Here is a 15879-nt window from a genome sequence, read left to right on the forward strand (position 1 = left end):
CCCAAATTCACAATAACTGTTTGGCCGGGAACCACACTAGTGGATCCTTAGGGGTACCTAACACCTTCCCCTTAGGATAATTTCAAAGCCCTTACCCTATCTCTGGTTATCCAAGTTTAGTTATAATTGAACCCTGTAAGGTGTCCTAATGCACCATAAATCATTAGGTGGCGACTCTTCAAAACCCAGCTGCCAAAAGGAACGAGTTGTCCCTCCAAATGTCATGAACCCGGTTTCGCAAGAGAAAGGGGGCATGACAGCATGACGACTCTGCTGGGGACTTTAGGCTGTTTACCATTTCAAAGTGTTATTGTGAATTTATATCTCTTTATGTGCAATTACTTGTTTAATTCCTTTAAGCATTTAATTTCTTTTACAAATCAAAACTGACTTATATTCTTCTTTCCCTTTCTTTATTACTGCTTTACTATTAAAAAACTGCCGTATTTACTACTTTCTTAAACATGCAAATATGTGAAAACATGTTTTTTTATTGCATAATCATGCTCAACATCATATTCCACTCGTGCCAAACAAATCCCATAGCAACGCTTATAATGAGTTGTTGCGCTCTTCCTATATCATTACCCCCTAAATCCAGAAAGGCATATTTACGGTAAAACCAATCGATCAATGGTGTAGTCGACGGTTCCGTGCCTTTCCCCCTTGAGTTGTCCGCTCAAGGGTACCAGTCTAAAACCTCATAGAAACCTTACTCCGTTTAAATTGTACATGCATCATGGTCAAACCTAGCCGGATCAGTTATGTTGTCCACATAATGATCCTTTAAGATAGCCTTGTCCAAAGTCCATTGGGTTTCCCTAAACCCAAATGGACATCATCACGTTCTGTGCATTTATTTTTGAGAACTAAATGCTTCATGCTAATTGTTGATATTAAATAGTCGAGTCTATTGGGTGTAGGGTCTAACCCCTTTGTTTTGCAGAAAATGGGGCCCGAGGTCCCCAGTTTCAGTATGATTAGCACACCCCCACTTTTGCTAGACTGGTGGAGGAGTCTTCCATCAAATGACCAAATCAATGAGTAGAAAGAGAGAGCTGCCAAAGCTAGCGAAAAGTTGGAATATCTGGACTACAGTCTGCTGGAATTGGAAGGAAAAGTGAGGAAGAGAGTCACCGACTGCCAGAACTCTGAGGGAAACGAAGGAGAACACCAGGCAAAGGCATTTTTACTGGTAAACCGACGCGAGCTGGAGGATTTGATCAACGAGAGCATTCAACCTGGGGAAAGTCCTTCTGGCACCAAATAGATAGGAGTTTTTCTTTTTTGCTTTACAAAATGTAATAAGACCAATGGCCATTAGTGATTTTATTTCTTGCTTATTTAGTGTCGTTTGGGATTCGTCTATCTTTATCAATAAAAAGAAGCATTTAGCATTCTAAGTTCTCCAAATCAATCTGTTGCTAGGCCTACCTCGGGCACACAGAGGTCCCCAAATTAGGACACGATTTACATTCCCGCACTGCGTGTTTAAATATTGCAATACTTCCTATAATCCTCACTAACTTGGTTACCTTTTTGTTTTATTTTTGTTTTGTTATTCCCCTCCGCAAAGGTTAGTTCGTGCACTCTGGCATGATCATCTTAAGCAGATGGCACACCTCAAGAACTTGACTATCAGGACAACCAGAGCCCGACGAGCACCGGGGTAGCAAGGCTAAAACAAGCACTATTCGCTATTTTATTTACTGAATGATTTTCTTTTCGCATTTTAGTTTTCGCAATAAGATCTTCAATGATCAAAACAATTATTCAATTTATCAAAGCATGTTTGAATTTTTTTATGAATTAATATTTATTGCTATCGTTTTCCTCCTACTTTACCAATACAACATTACTATTACTTATCTTGATGAACCAATGACTGTGACATGCAATGAGACAACGCAACAAACGGACATTGATTCAGAGGAAGATGATATACCAAAGGAAATTGTCAAAGAGGTGGAGAACTTTGAGAATAGGCCAAAGTCCAATCTGGACGAAACAGAAATTATTAACCTGGGAGATGCAGAAAATGTCAAAGAAACACGAATCAGTGTCCATTTGTCGCCGTCAGAAAAGAGGGAATACACAGAATTTCTCAGGGAATATGAGGACATATTTGCCTGGTCTTATGACGATATGACGGGTCTAAGTACGTCTATTGTGGCCCATAAACTGCCAACTGATCCGACATGTCCGCCGGTAAAACAAAAGCTCAGGAAGTTCAAGCCTAATATGAGTTTGAAAATCAGGGAAGAAGTCACTAAGCAAGTCAAAGCTAAGGTTCTCAGTGTAGTTGAATACCCGACATGGTTAGCCAACATTGTGCCAGTACCAAAGAAGGACGGGAAAGTCAGAGTTTGTGTCGACTACCGGGACCTCAATCGAGCCAGCCCGAAAGATGACTTCCCCATGCCAAATATACACATCCTGATTGACAATTGCGCTAAGCATGAGCTACAGTCATTCGTGGATTTTTTCGCCGGTTACCACCAGATCTGGAAGGATGAGGAAGATGCTGAGAAAACGGCTTTCATTACGCCGTGGGGAATGTATTGTTACAAAATGATATCGTTCGATCTAAAGAATGCAGGGGCCACCTATATGAGGCCATGACTACCATTTTCCATGATATGATACACAAGGAGATCGAGGTATACGTAGATCATGTTATCATCAAGTCCAAGAAGGCCACTGATCACATGGAAGATTTGAGGAAGTTTTTCAACAGGTTGTGGAGATACAACCTAAAAATAAATCCCGCAAAGTGTGCATTTGGGGTTCCTGCTGGGAAGCTGCTTGGGTTCATTGTGAGCCGCCGAGGAATAAAACTGGATCCATCAAAAGTCAAAGCCATTCAAGAACTGCCACCGCCAAAGAACAAAAAAGACGTGATGAGCTTCTTGGGAAGACTTAACTACATCAGCCGGTTCATAGCACAATCCACAGTCATTTGCGAGCCAATCTTTAAGATGTTGAAGAAAGACACCGCTACCAAATGGACCGACGATTGTCAAAGGGCCTTCGACAGAATCAAGGAGTACTTGTCAACACCACCAGTCTTGGTCCCACCCGAGCCAGGTAGACCCTTATTACTCTACCTTGCGGTGTTGGACGGAGCTTTCGGTTGCGTTCTGGGGCAACATGATGAAACAGGAAGGAAGGAACAAGCCATCTATTATCTCAGCAAGAAGTTCACTCCGTACGAGGTCCAGTATTCTTTGTTGGAGCGAACTTGTTGTGCTTTGACTTGGATAGCCTAGAAGCTGAGACATTACTTCTGTGCCTACACTACATACCTCATATCAAGGATGGATCCTTTGAAGTACATCTTTCAGAAGCCCATGCCTACTGGCAAGCTAGCCAAGTGGCAGATCCTATTGAGCGAGTTCGACATTATCTACGTAACACAGAAAGCGATCAAGGGACAGGCACTAGCAGATCACCTTGGGGAAAATCCCGTAGATGGAGAATACGAACCCCTAAAAATGTATTTTCCTGACGAAGAGGTATCATTCATAGGTGAAGACATTGCAAAATCCTATGACGGTTGGAGAATGTTTTTCGATGGAGCAGCAAATTTCAAAGGAGTCGGTATAGAAGCAGTCTTGGTATCCGAAACCGGTCAGCATTATCCAGTGTCTGCCAAGCTCAGGTTCCCCTGCACTAACAATATGGCCGAGTACGAAGCCTGCATCTTAGGGCTCAAGATGGCCATTGACATGAACATTCAAGATTTGCTAATAATCGGAGATTCAGATTTACTCATACATCAGGTACAAGAGGAATTGGCAACCAAGAACTCAAAGATACTCCCGTATCTGCATCATGTACAGAAGTTGAGAAAGAGGTTCACAAAGACAGAATTCCGACATGTTCCCAGAATCCAGAATGAGTTCGCTGATGCATTGGCTACCCTGTCATCCATGATACAGCATCCCGACAATAACTTCATTGATCCCATTCCAGTAAAGATCCATGATCAGCCAGCTTACTGTGCCCATGTTGAAGAGGAAGCAGACGAAAAGCCTTGGTTTCATGATATCAAGGAATATTTGGCGAAAGGAGATTACCCGGAGCTTGCCAATCATACCCAGAAGCGCACGCTGCGGAGATTGTCTAACAATTTCTTTCACAACGAAGGAATCCTGTATAGGAGGACCCCTGATTTGGGATTATTAAGGTGTGTCGACGCAAAGAAAGCATCCAGACTACTAGAGGAGATTCACGCTGGGACCTGCGGTCCACACATGAACGGTTTTGTCTTAGCCAAGAAGATACTCCGAGCTGGTTACTTTTGGATGACTATGGAGACAGATTGCATCCAGTACATCCGGAAATTCCATCGCTGTCAGATTCATGCCGACATGATAAAGGTGCCGCCAAATGAGCTCAATGCAACAAGCTCGCCTTGGCCATTCGCCGCCTAGGGAATGGACGTTATTGGTCCAATTGAGCCCATTGCTTCAAACGGACACAGGTTTATCCTAGTAGCCATTGATTATTTCACCAAGTGGGTCGAAGCAACATCCTACAGGGCAGTGACTAAGAAGGTCGTGGCAGACTTCGTCCGCGACCGTATTGTTTGTCGATTCGGTATGCTAGAGTCGATCATCACTGATAATGGCTCCAACCTCAACAGTGACTTGATGAAAGCTATGTGTGAACCTTCAGGATAAAATACAAGAATTCCACAGCCTACAGGCCTCCGATGAATGGAGCCGTAGAAGCCGCCAACAAGAATATCAAGAAGATATTGAGGAAAATGATAGAGAAGCATAAGCAGCGACACGGGAAGCTATCATTTGCTTTATTGGGGTATCGCACCACAGTCCGCACATCAACTGGGGCAACCCCCTATATGCTGGTTTATGGTACAGAAGCCGTCATTCCCGCCGAAGTGGAAATTCCTTCCTTAAGGATTATATAGGAGGCCGAGCTCGATGACGCAGAATGGGTAAAAAGTCGTTACGAGCAGCTAGCTCTTATAGATGGGAAAAGGATGAACGCAGTTTTCCAGGGTCAACTTTATCAGAACAGAATGTCCAGATCCTTCAACAAAAGAGGCAAGCCGAGACAGTTCACACTAGGGCAGCTGGTATTAAAGAAAATTTTTCCGCATCAAGACGAAGCCAAAGGGAAGTTCTCGCCCAACTGGCAAAGGCCATACATGGTACACCGGGTTTTGACAGGAGGAGCCCTCATACTTGCAGAAATGGATGGAGAAGTTTGGCCAAAGCCGATTAATTCAGACGCAGTCAAACGTTACTATGTGTAATCTTTACGTTTTCCCTATATGATGTAATTGATCTACGCCTGACCTGATTCCCGTTTAAGATGGGATACGTAGGCAGCCTTATGGGTTCAGTCACAATTCAATAAAATTTTCATTTCCCCCCGAAATTGGAAACTGGGGCAGAATTTTGAGGAGGACCCTCAAAATTCCGAAGTAATTTCAGCCAGTCAGCGCAGGCAACCGTCGGAAGCATCAACCCATTAAACTGGGGCAGAATTTTGAGGAGGATCCTTAAAATTCCGTAGCAAGAGAGTTCGCAATGTTTTGATCCACGTCACAGTCGTTGGTTCATCTAAAAGTTATTTCTTAATTGTATACCTATGTCCAAAAAATCATGCATGTTTATTTCTGAAATCGCCTTGTTTAGCGATGCTACCCCAATGATACGTACCGTATCACCAGATCAAAGCCGAATAGGCCAAGGAGAGCCAACGGGGATACGAACTAGCCTCCCCCCTTTACAAAACTCATGATTTTTCTTTGGATGCAGGCACTTGGATTACGAAAGCATCTGACATACTATACACTCATGAGACGAACATTGTTCAGGAATACAACTCTCAGAACTGTTGCACTTACCAATATTTGCTATCCACACGTACCAGTGGCATTTCGTATGTCACGATGTCCCCAGCAGTCACGATACCGCAATCTGCTATCAGCTAAGAAAACTCTATTACCATTTCCCCTTTTATTTCTTGCATAAGGCTACCATTCTGCCTTCCGAGATTAAACGCTGTCTTCGTCTGCGCATAAGGCTACCATTCTGCCTTCCGAGACTAAACGCTATCTCCCTCTGCATTTCCTGCATTGCATAAGGCTACCATTATGCCTTCCGAGACTAAACGCTGTCTCCATCTGCATTCTTGCATTGCATAAGGCTACCATTCTGCCTTCCGAGGTTAAGCTCCACCTCCATCTACATTTGCATGGCTGAAGGATCGACGCCTTATTCACATTTGCATGGCTGAAAGATCGCCGCCTTACTTTCATTTGCATGGCTGAAAGATCGCCACCTTATCTATATTTGCATGGCTGAAAGATTGCCGCCTTATTTACATTTGCACGGCTGAAAGATCGCCACCTTACTTGCATTGGCATGGCTGAAAGATCGTCGCCTTATTTACATTTGCATGGCTGAAAGATGGCCACCTTATATACATTTGCATGGCTGAAAGATCGCCGCCTTATTTACATTTGCATGGCTGAAAGATCGCCACCTACTGCATTGCATGGGCTGAAAGATCGCCAAATTATCCAAAGGCATCATCTTTCGGAGGCATTATTTTCATAGCCCGAGAATGCCATGCCATGGCCTGAGGACCCCTTTTATCTTGTGCATATCATTATTCAAAGGCATCATGGTTCAGAGGCATCATCCTCATAGTCCGAGAGCATCATTTCATGGCCTGCGAATCCTTTATTCAACGCTTCATGGCCCCGGACATCATGGTCTAAGGACGTCATTCTAACCGTTCGAAGACAACCTTCATGGTCCGACGGGAATTTGCATCATGTTTAAATTTACGCACCATATATGCTTGTATTGCTTATTTGCAGGTAAACTGGCGAGCAACGGCCATCTCGGCAGGAGCGATCCCGCTCTAGTTCCCGCAGCTCTATCAAACCTTAACCATTCCCCCGTCCTGAATATTGCGTCCGTTCTTGAAAGTCTCCATGTGCAGACTCCGCCAATGGATCCTGAACTACATATGGCCTGATTCCTGTAAAACCAGGGGAATGTAGGCAGCTCGGAAGCCAGGGCAAGGCCTAAGCCTCCTCGAACCATTTCGTTCGGTCAAAATTGGTCATCATATCTTTACCCGACAACTCTTTCATCCTTCCCTGGTAAAGAGGGGCAGTTGTTGATACCCAATTTTTCCCTATATATTTTTAAACATGCAAACTACTTACAAAATAGCATGAGCATGCCTATATAAGTATGCCCAAATGTTTTACTATTTTTTCTTAACTTTTAACGATTTTTAAATCAATTTATTGCCCTATTTTATCCAGAAAAACCCAATAATTATTCCCAAAGTTATCATTTTTGGTGATTCATTTATTGGATTTTCATTTTTATAATAAAATGTGGCTAATATAATTTTTACATATTTTTACAAATTCATTTAGTATTTTTAAAGATAAATTGTGTAAAATTGCAATGTTAGCCTCTTTTAGATTTAATTGCGTTTATATCTATAAAAATTAAGTCCAGTATTTTTAATTTGATAATTATGTATTGTTAGTCATTTTAGTACCTTTAATTTATTTTCAGAAATTATTTTACTATTTTTTATAAATCAAATAGGGAAAAGTGGCTATTTAAATGTTAGCCCATTTTTCATTTCAATTTTAGCCTGATTTGGCACCCCAATTAAACCCAATCTGAGGCCCACTTACCCCGACCCAATTCCAAATTAATCTGACCCAAACTCATCTTCATAACCCAACCCGGATCCCCCTACCTAATCCTAGCCGTTGATCTAAATGATCAACGACCAATATCGGCCCTTACTTTTTTTAATCTCAAACTACCCCCTAACCCTAACCATTTCTTTCACACACTTCGTCGCCTCTGAATCCCTTTCTCTCTCGAACCCCTCTCAAACCCTAGCCGCCGCCATCAAACTCCAACCCCGAAACCTCCCAAATCCATGGCTTCCAAGGCCATCGGAGGCCTGTATCCACCTCCTATAGATTCTACATGTCCGGTTATCCTGGTTTCAAGGCTAGATCTTGGAAAGTTTGGTCCAGACGTTGGTCATTTTCAGTTTATGACTGTTCTCCGGTCATCTCTGACCTTTCTCCGGCCAGCCATGGCTATTCGAGTCTGATTCTTGACTCTCCTGCTTAGATCGATGGTTTTTCAAAGCCTTTCTCACCATTTGGGTTTCTTCTGAAACCCTAACCTTCAAGGTTCTTCTGATTTCTTTTAGATCTGTTTTAGATCTGTGTTTGCTCTAAACTTCTAAACGTTTTATAATAAAAGTTTCTCCTAAAACTCTACCTTAAAAACCCTTTATCTTTTTCGATTAGGGTTTTTGCTAAGTTATCTCGAAGCTTTCTCTGATTTTTGACATGTTCTACTGTGTTTCCTTATGTCGTTCTTCTACTGGAGTTTGCATGTTAAAAGCCTCAATTTCTTTTGAGGTTTTTGAATCTATTTTTTGTTAATATTTGTTTGATTTATCTGTTTTTCATCCCTAGACTCGATTGGTGTTAAAAAACCCTAAGTTTGGATTCATTCGAGTTTCTGAGACTATTTGTTGTGTGATTTACTTGTCGTCATCTTTGAGTTCGATTGGTTTCAAAAACCCTAATTTCTTTGGGGGCATATCCGAACTTCTGAAGCTGCTTCTGCAACTCATCTGTTTGAAGTTGCTTGACTGGATTTGAAACCTTTTGTTGCAGCTTTGTTCTTTATGTGATTTTGATTTCCTACTATCATTGAAACTCGACTATACTTTTTCAGAAGGGCCTTTTTACTTAACCCTTTGCTTGCTTCTAATACTCTCTCTTCTCTCTATTACTAAGTTAATGAAATTGACCTATGTGACTACCATGCTTCGATAGTTCATTGTCTACTGACTATGTGATTGTTATTGTGTGCTACTTCTCTTTGCCATAGTTTGGCCTCGCATGCCTAATGTTTATGCACTCTATTTATATGCTGAATTCCCCTCTTAAATGACCTTCAATTTTGGACTGATTTCAAACCATCCCTTGTGAAATTTTGATTGCACTTGTATATTAAGTAATTGACTCTTTCCTTGTTTCGCCTTACTGATTTCCCTGTTTCTTGGTCTAATTTGGACACTTTCCTGTAAACCTTCGATCCCTACTTTTCTACTTAATTTGATTATTTTCCCTTACCTTGGTTGCATTGATATTTGATTCTTACCGACCTTTCCTTATTTAGAATCTGATGAACCTAGTCTCAATTACATATTGTGTACTTGTACTATGCTGAAAATATTTCCTTCTTTGTTATATTCAGCCTTGTGTGATTTCTTTCCTTACTTAGTATTTGCATATTACCATTTAAATTTAACTCCTTAATTAAAGGAAGTACGTACACTGATTTAATTTCAATTAGCACATAGTTCCGTAATTACTGCTAAACTATGATTCTTGCCTTATTTTCTACCTGTTTTCAAACTATAAGTACCTTGCTCTCTCATTAACACAAACACACGAACACTTTTGATTCAAAAACTCACACTTACACTAAAAACACTCTCTCTTGCTTTACTACTTGCGCTGTGACCTGTTTGAAAGCCAAAGCGATATTTCAAAGTCCTGCAGCTTTTCTTTACTTCATTTTGCTTCTTTAAACTGGTATGTTCTAATTAAGTTTTCAGCATCAACAACAACTTGGTTACTTAATGTTTTTTGCAATCTAGTCTGCCTGCTGCTTGTATCTATTTTAGTATCTTTATTTAGCATGTTGTAATTTCTTTTCCCTTGTTCTGAATCAGTGCAGTATGAATCCTAAATCCCTACCCCAATCTGTTTGATGCTTATGGTTGTTTGGGGCATGACAACATTGAATATTGCTGAACTTGACTCAAACGTGGTCCTCCTAGGACCTCCTAGGATCATTACCTCTATGTTACCATTATAGTGCGTGTTCTAGTTGATTTACAGGCATGACAGCACCCCTGTTGCTTTGCATGCCTAGAATTGACTCATGCCTAAATGCATAGGCTCTTTGCAATTCCCAACCCCTGAACCCCTTTTGTATGAAGTTGTCAATTCTGTAACTGTTTCCCTACTACCCTTTACCCCTCTCCTTTATTCCTCTGTTTCTGCACTTGCACTATCTTCTTAGACTTATGTTTTGACCCCCTCGTGTGAGCCTTGACTTGGGACCCATGAGCGCCCTCTGAACTTGGACACATGAGGGTTGGCACTTCCACACTGCACTTGTCTCTATTCTGGTTATGAAACTTTGGTGTGAGCACTGCCCGGGGTCCTATTGAGGCCCTTAGGGAACTCTAACACACTCAAGTCTGAGAAAGGCTTTGGATCAATGGTCTTTGAGTTGGTTTATCTCATAACTTAGAGAGGAAGTCAAGAATCAGGCTTCCTCTGGTTGTAATTTTCTTTGTACTTTTCGGATGTAATTAATTATTCCTGGTTTGTAATAATTTGTAATGAACATTTGGGGCTGGCTAGTGAAAAAGGGTTGGGCAATTATGCATGCAAGGGTAGAAAATATACCTATAGGACTTCTTTTAATTCTGCACTTGCAAACTGCATTAGAAAATATGTCTATAGGACTTCTTTTAATTCTGCACTTTCAAACTGCATTAGAAACCATGTCTATAGGATTTTACTAAATCCCATTCGTTCAGTTTCATACCTAGATAACCTGTCTATATGTCGTATTCGAATTCTGCATGCCACTTAGATATCATGCTTTAGGTTCTAAACGGCTAAATAAGTATTACATTCGTAATTTTGAAATCAGTAACATATAGAAATCATGCCTGCATGGATTCTTAAATAAAATCTGACTTGTTTCATTCCCATTCAATATTAGATATCCTGTTCATAGGAATAAAAAATCAGTAATAGTAGATACTATCACCTGCAGAACCTGTAACTAGTCTTATTTAATTTTGTCTCTTCTGAACTTCTTTTAATAATTTAATCCCCTTACTTAACAAGGTTTAGCAAGCATGCCTATAGGATTTCAAACAATTTATTTCGAGTTTTACTGTCTCATCCCCTTCTAAATTAAATAGACATCATGCCTATAGGACTCCGTCCAAGCACTCAGGCAAGCCTTAGGATAATAATCGTAAAACTAAATCTGCTTCATTAATGGCTACAACCAGCAGGCAGGCTTGATTCGGACTTCTTATCTGAGTTATGTAATAAACTATGTTGCCTCAACAATTAACTTCCCTCGTCTTTATGTGCTTTAAATCAGACCTAAAAAGTATGTGCAAGTCATGCTATTTATGTGCTTTTGTTTGAGGAGGTACACTTGAGCCTTATATGCTTATGTGTTTCCCCCTTTAATGTGCAGTCTTTATATATTTTGTATGTCGCCTTAGAATATTTACCTTTGAAACTTCAAATAAGCCTAATATCCGTTCCTTTAGGATTAGTAGTCCTAAGTACCTCCGGGACTGATAAGGATGGGACGGGTAATAGCATGCAATAAGTAATTGAGACCAATCCGCGCTTTAATACCTTAACGGTGTGGGAAGGGTAGATATGGATATGATGACCAAGCGGTAATGTCACGTGTATCCCCTCATTGAGGAGTGATTATCGGACATTGTGTGGGGTGATCTATATTTTTAATAAACCTAGGACCCCCCCTTTCTTCATTCTTTACTTTTTTTTAGCATTGTAACTCCTTATTTTAAAATCAGCTCTTTGATTGTTCTTTCGAATTTGTTTACTTTCAAACCATTATGAATTGAAATCGCCTCTTACTTGAGCCTTATCTGCTTACATATTAATTGTACCCCAAATTCACAATAACTGTTTGGGCGGGAACCACACTAGTGGATCCTGAGGGGTGCCTAACACCTTCCCCTTAGGATAATTTCAAAGCCCTTACCCTATCTATGGTTATCCCAGTTTAGTCATAATTGAACCCTGTAAGGTGTCCTAATGCACCATAAATCATTAGGTGACGACTCTTCAAAACCCAGTTCCCAAAAGGAACGAGTTGTCCCTCCAAATGTCATGAACCCGATTTCGCGAGAAAAAGGGGGCGCGACATTGATACTTGTGCAAGTTTCACTCCTTTTGAGCTGGTCTTTGACTTCTTGTCACTTTGTTGATCAAACCTGCAATCAAGCACAACTTGTAAGCCTTTGTGACTATTTTTTACACATTTCTAATCAAAACTTAAACAAGAAGGAGTATAAAATGTATCAAAATCCCTAGTTATCAACTCCCCCAAACTTAAGCTTTTGCTTGTCCTCAAGCAAACAAAATAAGACCCACCCCTTAAGAGAACATCCAAGAAAATTTCAGCTGTCCTAAAGTAACCTCATCTAGCATCAATTGGGACTAGCAATTGCCCTCAATACAAATGAATCATTAACAACTTTTACTCTTTGAAACTCCATGGAATAAGTGCAACATAAGAGCATCAAGAATTGACTCAACACATCAAAGAACTCTTTTCTATTACTTCGGTCATTGTGGAACCCAAACTCACACATCCTCAACTCTCCCTAAGCAAACCTCACCTTTAGAACATGCCACTCAGAACGAGGTCAATGGAAGTTCCCTCATCTCTCTCAAGAAAAAGTCACAAGTCCGGCTCTAAGTACCATATGCTTGCCCCTTATGTGAGTATCCACTAATGTAAGCTCCATTCAACTCAAGATCATATAGGGCTTTTATGGAGACATTGTGAAGGCTTTTGGTTCAGGTTAGGAAATGTTTGGTCTAAGTAGGTTCCATCTTCCCTTAAGCACTTCTTTTGTTTCATTTGACATACTTTCACTTGACTCTTTGAGTCATTTCACTTCTTTCTAAGTGGTTAGAGAAACACACTCTCACTCTTTCATATACATTTCAAACCTTTTCTCCTCTTTCAACTTTCCACACCTTTCATTCATTGCTTTTCTTGAATCCTTTTTTTTTCTTTTTCATATTGAACATTCTTTTTGTCTTTTTGCTTTTCTTTCTTTTTCATTGCCTTTCCTTTTCTTCATTTTCATGCCTTTTTACCACTTTGTTGCAATCCTCGTCTCTCCCCCCAAACTTATACTTTTGCCATGTGCTAAAGGAAAGATCGGGTGCCAAGAGAGGGTATCTTTTGGAACGGGTAAGGGCTTGTATCATCGGTTTTGAAAGAAAAAGGTCTAAGGCTCAAAAGGGTTGATTAGGGATTTTTATCTTTTGTAGGCTATGGATGTGTTCAAGCTATCATTTGGACCAAGGAGAGCCTATAGTCATGTCTCAAGTCAAAATTCACTTAGGATTTCGCCTCAACAAACATTCAGGGCAAGTTCTAGACCAATGGTTCGGGACTTGGACTTGCAATGCAATTTCTCACCACACACGCTATGGGATCACTAAAGACATTGAGTCGAGGGCCCACAATGACCTTAGATAAGATTTGAGCACACAATGGTCCTGAACAACCACTTGATGATTGTCGGTCAACACAAGAGTCTCAAGGTCACTACTTTCACCATCCTAAACACAACAATTTGTTTTTGACCATAAGATCAAAGGCAAATACACTAGGCTTGATGCTTTGCTTGAGGCACCCTTAACCACTAACTACTAAAAACAAAAAGAAAAAACGGACTCAAACCCTTAAGAAGGATGTCACGCCATCCATCATTGGAAAGAGGCACCCGGTTCACACAAACTCCACCTTTGGAAAGAACCGTGGCATTAAACCAAAGGCTTATTGCAAACTTTCAAAATAAGAAGTTACGAACATAATTAAGAAGCTAAGAACAAAAAAATTTGCCGAAAGTAAAATGAATATATAGAAAAGCGGATTTGTCGAATATACAATAGATGGGATGAATATATGCAATGTAACATAACTTTATATACAGACCCAAAGTAAACTAAAAATGCGAAATATGTAGCGAAATGTTAAAAATATATACAAACCAAAGATGAAAAATAAAGAAAGCATAAAAAGTATCAAATATATACAATCATCCGAATGAATCCAAATGTAGGGCCTACCCCCTCAAATGAAAGCTGGCATTGTCCCCAATGCTAACTAAACAAAATAAGCACCAAAAAGATAATGGAAAAAGGATATAGAGACTCCCTATGGCCTGTCTGTCTGCATGGGATCCTGAGTGGTCCCTGAGTCCTCACTGTGCTCGGGAACCTCAGACTGGTTCCCTGTGGCCTGCTGCTCTGCTGCTGGGACCTGGGCATGGACCTGGACAGGCTCCTGAGGTGCATCCTGTGGCTGACTGGAGGAGGCCTCCGATGGGTCTGCCAACTGGATGACTGCATCATCCGCTCCGGGAATTATCCTCCTCCTCTTAGGAGGCCTCTGAGAGTGCTCTGGCTGGGGATCAGCTGCAGGTGCAGGGTCCTGAAGTAGTAAGTCCAAAGGCATCTGGTCAGCCTTTAACCTGTCGACATCAACCCTCAGCTCCTTCACGGACTCCTTGGAGGCCCGTGTCTTCCTCAATTTCTTGTGCTCCTTAGCAAGATCCTTGAGAGCCTTGCTATGTGAATCAATAGTAATACTGAGCACCTTCTAGTTTTCAAGGATTTTCTTCTGGTTCACTAGAATCTCTTTAAGAGCATCCTCTATAGACTGTGGAACCTGTGGAGGTGGAGGAGCCGACTGAGCCTCTACTGTGGTAGTCAAGATGGAAAATTTGGATGACGCTGTCTGCATACAGTTGTTGATACTGAGAAGACCCTGGCTCAGTCGGTGGGCAATCACCGGGTAAGCTCGGGAGGAGGGAATCTCCGGATCTCCTAAGGTGGATGGGCCAGGAGGGATATTAGTGGAAGTGGAGGCAGGCTGAGTAGGAGGCACTACGACAACTGGCTCTTCAGACTGGCCAGTTGAAGTAGTAGCTTTTCCCTTAAAGTTCTTGCTCTTTGGGTTGTCATCCCCTTGCATGTTGTACCAAGAAAGAGGCCTTTGCTTTGACCGTTATGTCGAACGGCCTCTTTTCAACTTTGAGGTCCCCGAAGTACATAGTCAGAAAGCTGGGGAAAGGGTAGTTTCTATCATGCTAACTACCCACAATAGAGATTATCCGAGACATTATATTCCCCACATTGATCGGTACCCCGCCATGATCGAGGTTACCAAAACTACTCGGTGAAGAGGGAGGGTGTTGTCATGAGTAGTCGGGTCCAGTCTGCTGCACACAAACATTTCCCACCCCTTTGCCTCGAATTTCACACTACATCTCAGAATCTTGATGCTCGGAGTCAACCAATCGGGGGTGGTACCTGGGATTGCCAGATACTGTGCCAACCAGGGACGGACCTCCTCGCCCATCTCCATCTTTGCCATGTACAATGTCTCATCCTCCTCATCAAAGCCAAGGTAGTCATTTATAGTCTTCCCATCAAACAACACCTTCAGGTTTCGCACCTTGGTCACTTTGGTGCCCTTTTTGATGCGGGCAACATTGGCGTAGAATTTCTTGACCAAGTGCTTGTTGGCATCTACACAGTCACCCGAAAAATGCTCCCAGCCAATTCTCTCCCTAAAGTGCCTCCTCACATTAGGGTTGTGAGGTAGCAAGTCTCTATCCACACCGACCGCCATTCCCGGAATTTATGATATGCTACCTCACTCACGAACCGGTCTTGCCACACCTTCGGGTTTCTAGTTCTAGCAATCCCACCAACCTGAGGTTCACCCCCTCTTCTACTTCTCCTTCTCCTCATACTTCCTCATCGCCTCCTACTGTACCCTCTCCAGATAATGAAGCTGTGGGAGAGGTGGAGTATTCCTCACTACCTTCAGCTGAGCCTTCAGACGACCCAGAAGAAACATTCACTGACGCTCGGGTAGTGGGGGATGTTGGAGGTGTGTCTCTTAGCCTGAACCTCTCCGGCCAGTGTTCGATGTACTCTGGCACGGA

This window comes from Nicotiana attenuata, chromosome 3 (genome assembly GCF_001879085.1).
Source record: "Nicotiana attenuata strain UT chromosome 3, NIATTr2, whole genome shotgun sequence".
Classification (NCBI taxonomy): domain Eukaryota; kingdom Viridiplantae; phylum Streptophyta; class Magnoliopsida; order Solanales; family Solanaceae; genus Nicotiana; species Nicotiana attenuata.